The sequence below is a fragment of the Medicago truncatula genome, chromosome 4 (assembly GCF_003473485.1).
Source record: "Medicago truncatula cultivar Jemalong A17 chromosome 4, MtrunA17r5.0-ANR, whole genome shotgun sequence".
Lineage (NCBI taxonomy): Eukaryota > Viridiplantae > Streptophyta > Magnoliopsida > Fabales > Fabaceae > Medicago > Medicago truncatula.
Genome location: NC_053045.1, coordinates 13,590,606 through 13,601,799, shown reverse-complemented (window position 1 = coordinate 13,601,799; position 11,194 = coordinate 13,590,606). Strand labels below are relative to the sequence as shown.

At 34.4% G+C, this 11,194-nt stretch overlaps 1 pseudogene; it reads right to left on the bottom strand.

Annotated features, from left to right (window-relative positions):
* Positions 1–4,886: 4,886 nt before the first annotated feature.
* LOC25491852 (probable tocopherol O-methyltransferase, chloroplastic) lies at positions 4,887–10,875 on the bottom strand (annotated as a pseudogene).
* Positions 10,876–11,194: the final 319 nt, after the last annotated feature.

Genomic DNA, 11,194 nt, shown 5'->3' with positions numbered 1-11,194 from the left:
AGGATGCTCTGTTGTGGATGGTCTTAAGACACACTAAAATGGTAAAATTAATTAAGTGAATAATAATAAATTAAAAGAAAATGTTACACGGAAATACAATTTCTTTTATATAAGGTCAAAATAAGATTTTTCTTATAATGTCAAATATTATTCTTATTGTTGTGGATCTTTCCTATTTTAATGGGATTTAAATAATTTTTTAATTGTCAAAAAAATAATATGTTATTAAAATGATAAAATAATTTAAATGAAGGGTACAACTGAAAGAAAAACTCCAGCTTTATACAAAAATGTATCCCCTTTATATATTATGACTATTACTTTTTCCACCCTATGCCATACACACGTGCCATGCAAAAATGACAAACAGGCCCTTCAGATTACGTAATCCGAAGAAGAAAAAAAACGAAATACATTCCGGATTACGTAATCCGGACAATTCGAACTAGAAAAGGAAATTCACCCCTCCCATTTTACAGTTTCACAGTTTTACCTCTCTCTCTCTCTCTCTCTCTCTCTCTCTCTCTCTCTCTCTCTCCCTCCCTCCCTTAACCCAAAATCCGAATTGTATGAATCGGTCCAAATTTGGAGTTTTTTTTGCTCAAAATCACCACATTTCAAGCCTTATCAAACATCAAATTGAAGGTTAGTTTGAAATCCTTATGCATGCAAGTTAATTTGAGCGAATTTTTTTTTTCTTGGGCACTGAAGTTGTCCGGATGGTTGGTCCGTATCAGAGACCATGGGTATGTTGTTATGTCCAGTGGTGAGGTGCAGCGCGAGTCTGAGGCATGATAATATTTAGAGGAAGTATTGAGAGAGGTGCATGGTGTAACGCCCACTTTCGTTTAATCGTTTATTTAATCGAGTTTAGGTGATTATATTATAATTATATAATATATGCATGATTTTGGTATGTTTTGATGATTTGATCGATGACGTGCTGAGTTATGAGTTTTGGAAGATTTGATAAGGATATGAGAATTATTTTATTGTTAAATAAAATAAAGATTTGAAAATAATATAAAATATTTAGTTGAGGGCTGTTTTGATATTTTAGATAGTTTTGGGGGAGAAAGTGAGATAAGATAAGTAATTAAGAAGAGGTATATAAAGGTTAGACCTAGTTTTAGAAAAACATTGTACGTACGACTGTTTTGGAGAAAAAGGGAGAAAAAGCCAAGTCTAGAGAAACCAAGGAAGAGTGCTGCGATTTTCTTCAAACAAGGTAAGGGTGAGACTAATAATTCAATAACGTTGATTGCTGTGATTCTGATGATTAAATGACAAAGTTAGGATTGTTTTAGAAAAGTTTGGAAATTAGGTCAAAACCCTAAAAATTGATGATCAAATGGTAAAACTTGTTTAGATTGATGTAGAAATCGTCCTTTAACCTTAGAACATGTTTAGGATGGATTATGGAATCAAAATTAGGCTTTGAACCATGTTATTTGATGGATTTTCGAGAAAACCCGTAGTCTGCCCGTGCTTCTGTTCATCGCTCGCCACGACGAGTGATGATCCTCGCCTCGCAAGTGATGACCTTCATCGCTCGCCACGCGAGCCCTTTCCCTCCGCCTCGCGAGTTGTTTGGTGCAACTCGCCATGGCGAGCAACCCTTCCTCGCCTCGCGAGCTTAGGCAGAGAGCATGTCATATTTTGTGTTTCGACCTTTTTAGTTGGACCTTGAGTGCCTTTGAGTGCCTGAACATGTCTAGTATTGATTAGGAATGAATGTAGGATCAGAGGGAACCCAGAACAAGTTTATTTTGGGAGTTGAGTGGTACTCGCCATGGCGAGTAAGAACTCTCGCCTCGCGAGCACAGCCAGGATGCAGTTGCTTGTGTGTTTGTGCGATCTGTGTCGCACGTGTTGATCTAGAGTGAACCCCTAACTAGTAATAAGACCTAATGATGACGTTTAATGCAGTCTGTAGAGTTGTTTAAGTTATGTTGATATTAATTGGACATGAACTAATGTATTGTATATTCATGCAAGATATGAAAGCTTGATAATGATGCAATTTATGTGCTATTGATATAATGATATCATCTCGTTTATGTGACCTGTTTATGCTGCTTCCGTTATTTAACTAAGTGCATAAGTATATGATGAAGTTAGCTCCAAATTATTGGATGCATGTTGATATGTTGATTACGATGTTTTGTTCATAAGTGTCCATGCATAGCATCTCATTGAGCTTAGTCCTCACCACGAATATTAGGAGCTTTGTCCTCCGCACGTTTTATAGGAGCTTTGTCCTCCGCACGATTAAAGTATATTAATACTTATGATGACGTTTGGTACCACATGCATATAAGGAGTCTAAGAGCATTGTCGCATTGTCATGATTAAGATGCCTTGTTGATAATGATTGATTACGTGATTATGTGATAAGTGTTTATCGAATATGTTATGTTGTTCATGATAATTGGATATATGATTATGTTATAACTGTTTAGCAATTATGCAATGTTATTTAAGGAATGATTATGATGTTAATTTATGATTCGCAATTACATTGATTAATGTTATTTGATTATGAAATCTCACCCCTTCTGCTTGAAAATGTTGTCCTTCGTATGGGTAACTTGCAGGTGATCGTGCTTAGTGTGCAGTTGTCGTCGTGAGTGGCCTTGCCTTCTCTGTGTCGTCTAGGTCGCTCTGATACGTAACGGGATGGGGTTATATGCTATAACATGCTTCATTCTTTTACGTGAACTGCTATGATAATTTCTGTTTTGATTAACTCTTTTGAGATACTTTATTGGGGCCTGCGTGCCAAACTGATTTATGGTTTATGAACTAATATTCCGCTGCTATGTTAAGATATTATGTGGAAGTTAAATTATTATTTAACTGTTTTTGGATTACGTTTCTATGTGATATCCCGTTTATGGTTTTTACTCTAATAAATGTTTAAGAAATTTGTATATTGGGAAAACGGGGTGTTACACATGGTGGAAAGTTTATCGCCGTAGGGGAACTATTGTTGGTGGCAGGGGTGTCGGGGGTTCCAGAGGTGGCAGGGGTGTAGTGATAAGGGGTTGATTGTAATTTATAATTATGTTAATGTTTGAATATTATGCATGATTTTAAGTTATGTAACACTTGAATAATTTTAATTTTTATGTTTTGTTACTGTTTGAAAATTATATTGTGTTGTTAATTGTTATGTTATAAATTGAATTTTTTGTTTGAACAAATGGTCAAAGGCCAAAACAGTTGACTAAATGTTCTAAAAAAGGGGCTCAACCAAAACATATGATTTCTGCCTCTGTACTGATGCAGTTCGGATTCCATAATCCGGACAGGTTTTACACTTTCTGGATAAAGTAATCCGGAAACATCACTTTTCACCCCAAATATTGACTTTTTACGGGGTGATTGACACATTTTGGATTACATAATCCGGAAAGTGTAAAAACTTACCGGATTGTATAATCTGAATCCATCCATTACACATTGGCATCAACATCCATCAGGTTGGTTTAAGTTTCTAAATCCACGAATTTGTCCGGATTTCACTATCTAAAAGGAGTCCGAATTATGTAATTTGGACTAAGAGTATTTTTGAAAAAAATAAGGCGCACGAGGAAGTGAATAGGGTGGAAAAAGTAATAGTCATATATTATTATAGAAGATACCAATTAACTACTAATAACTACTTGTGATAGTATTAAATTAAAAAGGATCAACGCAAATATCTCATTGATGATTCATTAAGGAAGAAAGCCCACTTTGAAAAGAGCAAATAACAAAAGAAAATTTCTCTTCTCCCAACCAAAAAATGTTCACTCTCATACAAACTGACCAAAATATCTCTCACGTGAGTTAACTCACGTTCGGTAAGATGAAGTATAACCTACATGGGTTAACTCACAATGGGGTTATAACCTACATGAGTTAACTCACGTTGGGTTATAACTTACATATATAAGCAAAAAACAACTTGAATAACTAATGTATCTGATCAATAATTATGACCATATACATTAGTTTTGAATGAATCTCAGAAAGTTGTTTTTTGCTTATATATGTGATCGGAGGAAGTATGTGAGTTAACTCACGTGGGATGTACTAGTGTAGCGAACGTGACTTTAGTCACATTGAATTTAATACCTGCGTAACTTAAGTCACATGATGGTATTTTCAGAGGTTTGTATGGAAGTGAGCAATTTTTTATGAGAGAAGAGCAATTTTCATAACAAAATCCAAGAGCAAGAACATACAAGGTTATGTACAAATTTAAGACGTATGTACAAATTGCAAAGTGAAATTTAAGATTTAAGTACAAATTGCAACGTGAAATGTACAATAAACAGACAATTTGATCCCTGAATCATAAAACATAATTGTGTCAATGCTACATTATTTTGACAATAATAACACATAATAAAAAAAGATAAGCATATCAATATTTTTTGAATAAGTTTGTAGGCATAATTAGGAATAATGGGGAACAATGTCATCCAATTTAAGAAAGTACATCATCAAGACAAGTCTAAACCATAATCAAAATAAGTGCTTAGATACATATAATTTATAAACATTTAGGTTGATTTAATGAAGTTGGCTTCAGACTTTAAAATATGACCCTCTCAATAAAATTTCATTCTTTCGGTGGACTAGTTTGCCTTACTAAAAGGAAAATACACATAATCCCTTGAAAATATTTTTCCATTATTATCGAAAAGTAAAACATTTAAATTGGTCCTCAACCAAATCCTAGGAGACCTATTTAGTCTATGTGAAATGATATTTATCAATTTAATACTAGATCAAATTGACTTTTTCTCATTTCTCAAAGACAAAATAGATTTGTTAGGGACCATTATTTAGATATTCACTCTATATGTAATATATATAAATCTCCCTGCCTCCATTTATTTAGGCTTTCGACATGTGATGATGGTATACTTAATTACGAGTTCGACTATGCTCCATTTAGCCTTCCTCCATTTACCCCTGTTTAATGCATAGATGAGTGACATGTGGCAAAAAAAAATTCAACGGCCGAGATTAATTAAAAAATTAAAGGTGTATCTTAGTTTCAATCACTTCCAGATCCTCCCCGACCAAGAGAGCAGTCGCTGCCAGTGACGGAGCCAGGAAATTTATAGAGCCTGGGCAAAATAAAATAATGATAAGTTTTACCTACGGAAAAAACCGTAGGTAAAGGTGGAAAACATGTCGTGACAACCATTTGACACTAACAGATGGATTTAGCTACATAATTTTTTCCTATATTGACGGATTTTGGCCGTCACAAAAATTCAAATTTGTTGTAGCGATACAAAGAAAGTATGCGCAGTGGCGAATCCTGATTATATTTGTTACGGGTGCCAAAACTGTATATAATATATATAGAACCGTTTCAATATGTAACAAGAAGTGGTAAGTAGATATAGTGGTTAGGTTGTTTTGATTTTAGTGTGGGGGAGCCGGTTCAAGTCCCTACAGGGACACTTTTTTGAATAAAATATTAATATTAAAAATACAGGAGAAATACTAAAAAGTAAAGGCAAGGACTCAAACCAAAGACATTACACAGAAAACGTGCACGCCATTCCACTTCAACAAAGTAAACTAATTAATTATTTATGCCCAATATGATATATATATATATATATATATATATATATATATAGCAACCTTGAGGAATGGTATGGCTCCCATAGGTCCCCAAAGAGATCCGTCCTGAGTATCGGTTGAGCCCGGGCGCGTGCCCAGGCTAGCTGGGTGGTGAAACCGCCCATGGTCGCTACTCCAGGCTCTGTTATTGTCACTGTTGTATGCGACGTTGCCGTCCATCTCACCTCCGGAAGAAACACCGCCGACGTTGGAGGTGGATCCAGTGCAGACAACAACGTGGTTCGAATCTGAATCTTCTTGCTCGATTTCGTCGCGACGCTTCAAGTATTTGCGAATCTGAATCTTTGCATATCTGGTTGTGATGGGTAATTGGAGATCTGAATATGATTGTTTAGGTTTCAGATCTGAATCGAAAATTTTACCGATCTAATAGCAGGAAGGAAGAACACACCACCGATTGGACGGGCGACGGCAGAAGCGGCGAGAGGTGGGAGGGAAGAGTGCGCCGCTTAGATGGACGGCGGTAGAGGCGGCGAGAGGGAGTGCGGCGACGAAGGTGGATGAGAGAAGACGAAACTTTTGTATGAGTACTGTTGTATCACAAAATGCCTATTTTAAACCATTCAATCCAAACCGTTAATTTTTGTTTTGCCACATGTCACTCATCTAGGCATTGAACAGGGGTAAATGGAGGAAGGCTAAATGGAGCATAGTCGAACTCAACCCTTCTTGAATCCTTGTGTCATCAACGGATAAGCAAACACTCCTTTTATGATTTTAAGTCCTGGCCACAATATGAAAAATAGTAAATGATAATTCCTATATTATTGAACAAGATAATTATTAGGTCAAATGTATTTTTGGTCCATTTATAATTACAGATTCTTTTTAGTAGGTATGGCAATGGGGCGGAGTGAGGACGGGTTTTACATTCCCCGTCCTTATATCTGATTTTTAAATACTTACCCGTTATCCTACTCATATCGAACGGGGATGAGAAATTGAACTACATCCCCGTCCCCAACGCGTTTGGGTATCCCACTCCATCTCCGTGCCCGCATTGAATAATTTTTTTAATATAAAATAGAAGTTTTTTTGCAACCCCTAGAGAAATGTTGTAATGCATTATCTAACAATATCCTCACTTTAATATTTATTAGACCAATTGATTTAGTTGCTCCTTTAAATATCAATTTTAGTTTTTATAACACGATAATTATCAAACAAAATAACATGATATATCAACATAAAGTAATTTTCTGCACTCGGGACAGGTTTGGGTATAGGTTCAGGGTGGGTACGTATATATCCGTTACCCGTCCCATACCCGTGTTTTGAAATCGGGGAAAACCCAAACTCAGTCAAAACGGGAAAACACGTCAAATTAAGTTTTGTTCGACGGGTAATCAAGGGTATGGGTTTTGTTGTCATACCTACTACTTTTTAGTCTATATTGCCTTTAATAATTTTTTTTTTTTTTATCACTTTTTAGTCCTTATCGTTTATAAAAGATGAGGACTAAAAACATTCCTTTTGACCCTAATAAGAATTGTGACTTGAGGACATGGTCAAGATTGAAATGAAACCTTTCCATGATAATGCTGAACGTATGAGTGCTGGCCAAAATGGAGCAGCATAGGTAGACCAATCTTCTGTTTTTATGTCCTACATAGTAATCAAGCATGTTAAGATGTGAATCAAAGTTTCTAAAGCTAAAAAGATTACAGAAGTTTTAAAGAAAGCTTCATAATATATTTAAGGGTAAAAATTACATAATTAGTCATTTAACTTAATTTTAAATAACATTTTCGTTCTTTATCTTTTAATTTTTTTGATTTAATCCTTTATTTTATAATCACATAACATTTTCGTTATTTTTTTTATCCCAATTTAATCTTTTATGTTATAAAATACCTAAAGATTAATCCTTTATCCTGATTTAAACCTTTATCTTTTCAAAACAGAAAAAATATGGCATCAAAAGATTTCAATAGGGAAAAAAAAAATTAACAAATATATCCAACAAATGATATCTTCCTATAAATCAGGGGGGAAACAGCAAAACTCATTTCTATTAGTTAGCTTTGCTTTGTATTTGGGTCCTCATATATAAATCTTGGGGGTCTAAATAGCAATACTCATTTCTATTTTTTTTATAGCTGAATGCAAATACTAATGTAAACGTTCATGTAATAATATAAACTTATACAATGTTTTTTTTTTTAAAACTCCGTATCCGATCCAAGAATCGACTAATTCGATGAGACCAATCCCACCGTCCACTTGCAGGAGCTCCATTTAAAGCTAGAGCAAACTCTATATGAACTTAGCCCATCAAAATTGACACAAGAGGGAATCTTCGTTTGACTTAGCCCCCGTTTAAACTTATACAATATTAAAACAATATATATATATATATATATATATATATATATATATATATATATATATCTTCTAATATGAATGACTTAAAGTTTTTATAATTCAGTGTATTAATTTACTACCTGAAATGACAAGGCCTCGAACAATCTAACATATACATCACTTGGGCACCACTTTGGTAGATAATATGCATCAGATATCTTTTTCAAAAGATCCTCCTCCCATTGTTATAGGGACTCTTCGTTTGGGTTAAGGTCCCTATGGCACCATGTTACTATCACTATGGTAGCACCTGGTGCTGCTACCCTAGCTAACTCTGCAACAAACTGAAAAAATTTGTGTGAATCATAGGAAATTGGAAGTATTTATACTAGGTAATAAATATGTGACACATATTAATGGTTGTTGTTTTTTGATTTCTAAACTGTTGTATTTGGATTTCCAAATTCTATTTTCTACCGAAGTTGTTATTAGGTTGAGTCATGACCAGGTCGCTCTCTTTAAGACATTTCGTGGCACTGCCCAAAATTGTGCAAGACAAACTATCAACCACGCCGCCTCCAGGATAAAACAAGTCCATCTATGCGGCTAACTACTGCACTGTAGAAAACCGTTCGAGATTTACACCTTCGAATATGGTACTAAGACCACTCTTTAATACTGAAACCACTTTAAAATGGTATTGTTACCACTCTGTTATGGTGCTGAGACCACTCAAATATGGTGTTACCACCATTCTAACTTTAATTTCTCCAAAATATCAATATGACACTACGACCACTCAAATATGGTGATACCACCATTTCAACTTTTAAATTTCTCATCAATTAAAATATTGAAAGAATATTTATATACTGTTAAGATCATTCTTAATTCCGACGGAACATTATTATTCCAAAAGGGTCTATGATCTTAATAATACTCTTTATTCCGAAAGGACTTATATTATCGAATGGACTATGTTTTTAAGACCATTTTTAATTCTGAAGGGACATTAAACTGAAAAGGGATTATGGTCTTAAGAACACTCTTAATTCCGAAGGGACAGAAAAAAGGAGATGGAGAGAAGAAAGACTCGTCAACACAAGTCAAGAAAGGAAGAAGAGAGAAAGAGTTACCGACAACTCAATGAAATTCTTTGGTGTGTTTTTTGAACTGAGTGAAGTTTTCTATTGATATAGAGATTCTGCAACTGTTTTAGCAAAAATTGCGACAACAGTTACTCTAATGGATAAGATTAAAATGGAGTTTATCCATTAATCAATTCAACAACACTTGTGGATATGATCAAAAGAAACAAATCCAAAAGTGGAGGAAACAAACTATTGGATTTGAATGAAGGAAATATAAGAAATTCAATCAAATTCTTGAATTTATGGGAAGTGATATTCTGGAATAAAAATAATAATTACTATTATTTTTATCATTATAAAGTATTTAAAATTAAATACCACAGTTTAAACACTACTAATGTGTGAGTTCTATTTTATGTGGGACCCCCACACTCTATTTTTTCAATTCACACAACATTAGATCAAAGTATAATTATTTGGTGTTTGATCTTCCAATTTATTTTCCAACATCACACTAATGTTCCAACAATTGTAGAGTGAAGATTTGATTTAATCCTTAACAATTTTCCCTTCACCCGATTTAGTTCTCAACAATTAATGATACTAATTAGCGTTTCTATTATAATAAATCGATGATTAATTTGTCCTTCCGTATAAACCTGTTAAAGATTAATTTGAGTATTATTGTTCAGTAAGAAATCGAACCTTTTCTTTGTCGGGCATGTACTCTGCACTCTCCATTGACCATAGTAGATCAAATTTCCCGTCCGAGAATGGCTGCTCTAGAGCATCAGCAACACGAAAGGATACCTATCATTCCATTGCATAAACATAAAAGATAGACGTTATATATGGTGAGTGTTTCAATGCCGCGGAGCACCAGTTAACATTTCCCTAATAATATAAAATAATTGCCAAATTATGAATAACAAGTAATTAAGGCATGTTGGATGTAAAATAGCAGATAGTTGATAGCGAATAAGTTTTTAGCGGATATTAAATATAAGTCGGTAGATAACCGATAAATTAACGGAATAAGTTTGTAATGTTCAATAAAATTAATGTGTAAAATAGATAACCAATGAGAAAACCTTGTCAGCCAATCCTTGAGCAGTAGCAAGAGTATTTGCTCTTTCAGCTTGAACAGGACTCAGAGTGATGCCCACACAGCTTGCTCCGTATTTCTTGGCTAAGTATCGAGAGGTGCCCCCTATGCCACACCCAACATCAATTATACTCTTGGGTCTCTTGGTTGGATCCTCTGGGCATTCATCCAATAACTAAGTAGTCAGTGGCCAATACTTTTTTTTTGAAGAAGCTAAATTAACCTACCTAAATTAGAATCGGAGGAAATCGAATCTGAGACCTTGAACAGGAGCACACTCCCAGATCCCAAGTCAATATCACCAAACCAACCCTAGTGGGTTGTCAGTGGCCAATACTAATAATAATATAAATACCATTTTACTTTATTTATTTGAAAATTGTTATAAAAGAAAGGTTAAATATTGAAGTATATATGTAAAAATTTTGAAAGAAAAATGAAAGAATTCGGACTAATTATTAATAACAATGACACTATCAAATCTTGGCTGCTTTTTGCTAATATCATACCAGAAATATTAGCAAAACGAATGGCCTCTTCAAGCATTCGGATTCGAGCCGAATGATGATCCAGAGGTTCGGTAGAATTTGGGTCGTAAAACCCGTGGTGGATGTGGTCTGATTCATAAATATGCTCCCACTGTCCAGAAAACTCATCGTAGAACGTCGCAACTCCAGACTTAAATTTCTTCTTCTCCTCTTCCTTTCGTTGCAGCTCCATCAAGAAACTTCCTTTAGTTGCTATATTTTTGTTACTCGTTCTAGGAGAGAACCAAAGAAATATTAGTGTATATATGAATTGTTGCTCACTCCCATGTTCATTCTATCTATAAGAAGCGAAATGTAGGTTTATATTTGCTAAAAAAAAAATTTAGGTACTAGGTTTATTTTTGCTAAAAAAGAATAAGAGGCGAATTCTGGTAAATTTTTAGGTACTAGGTTTATTTTTGCTAAAAAAAAAATAGGTACTATGTTTTTATTATTATTATTTTTTTTTTGGTAGATAGACGAAATGGCAAAGCCATTATAAACTCACACAC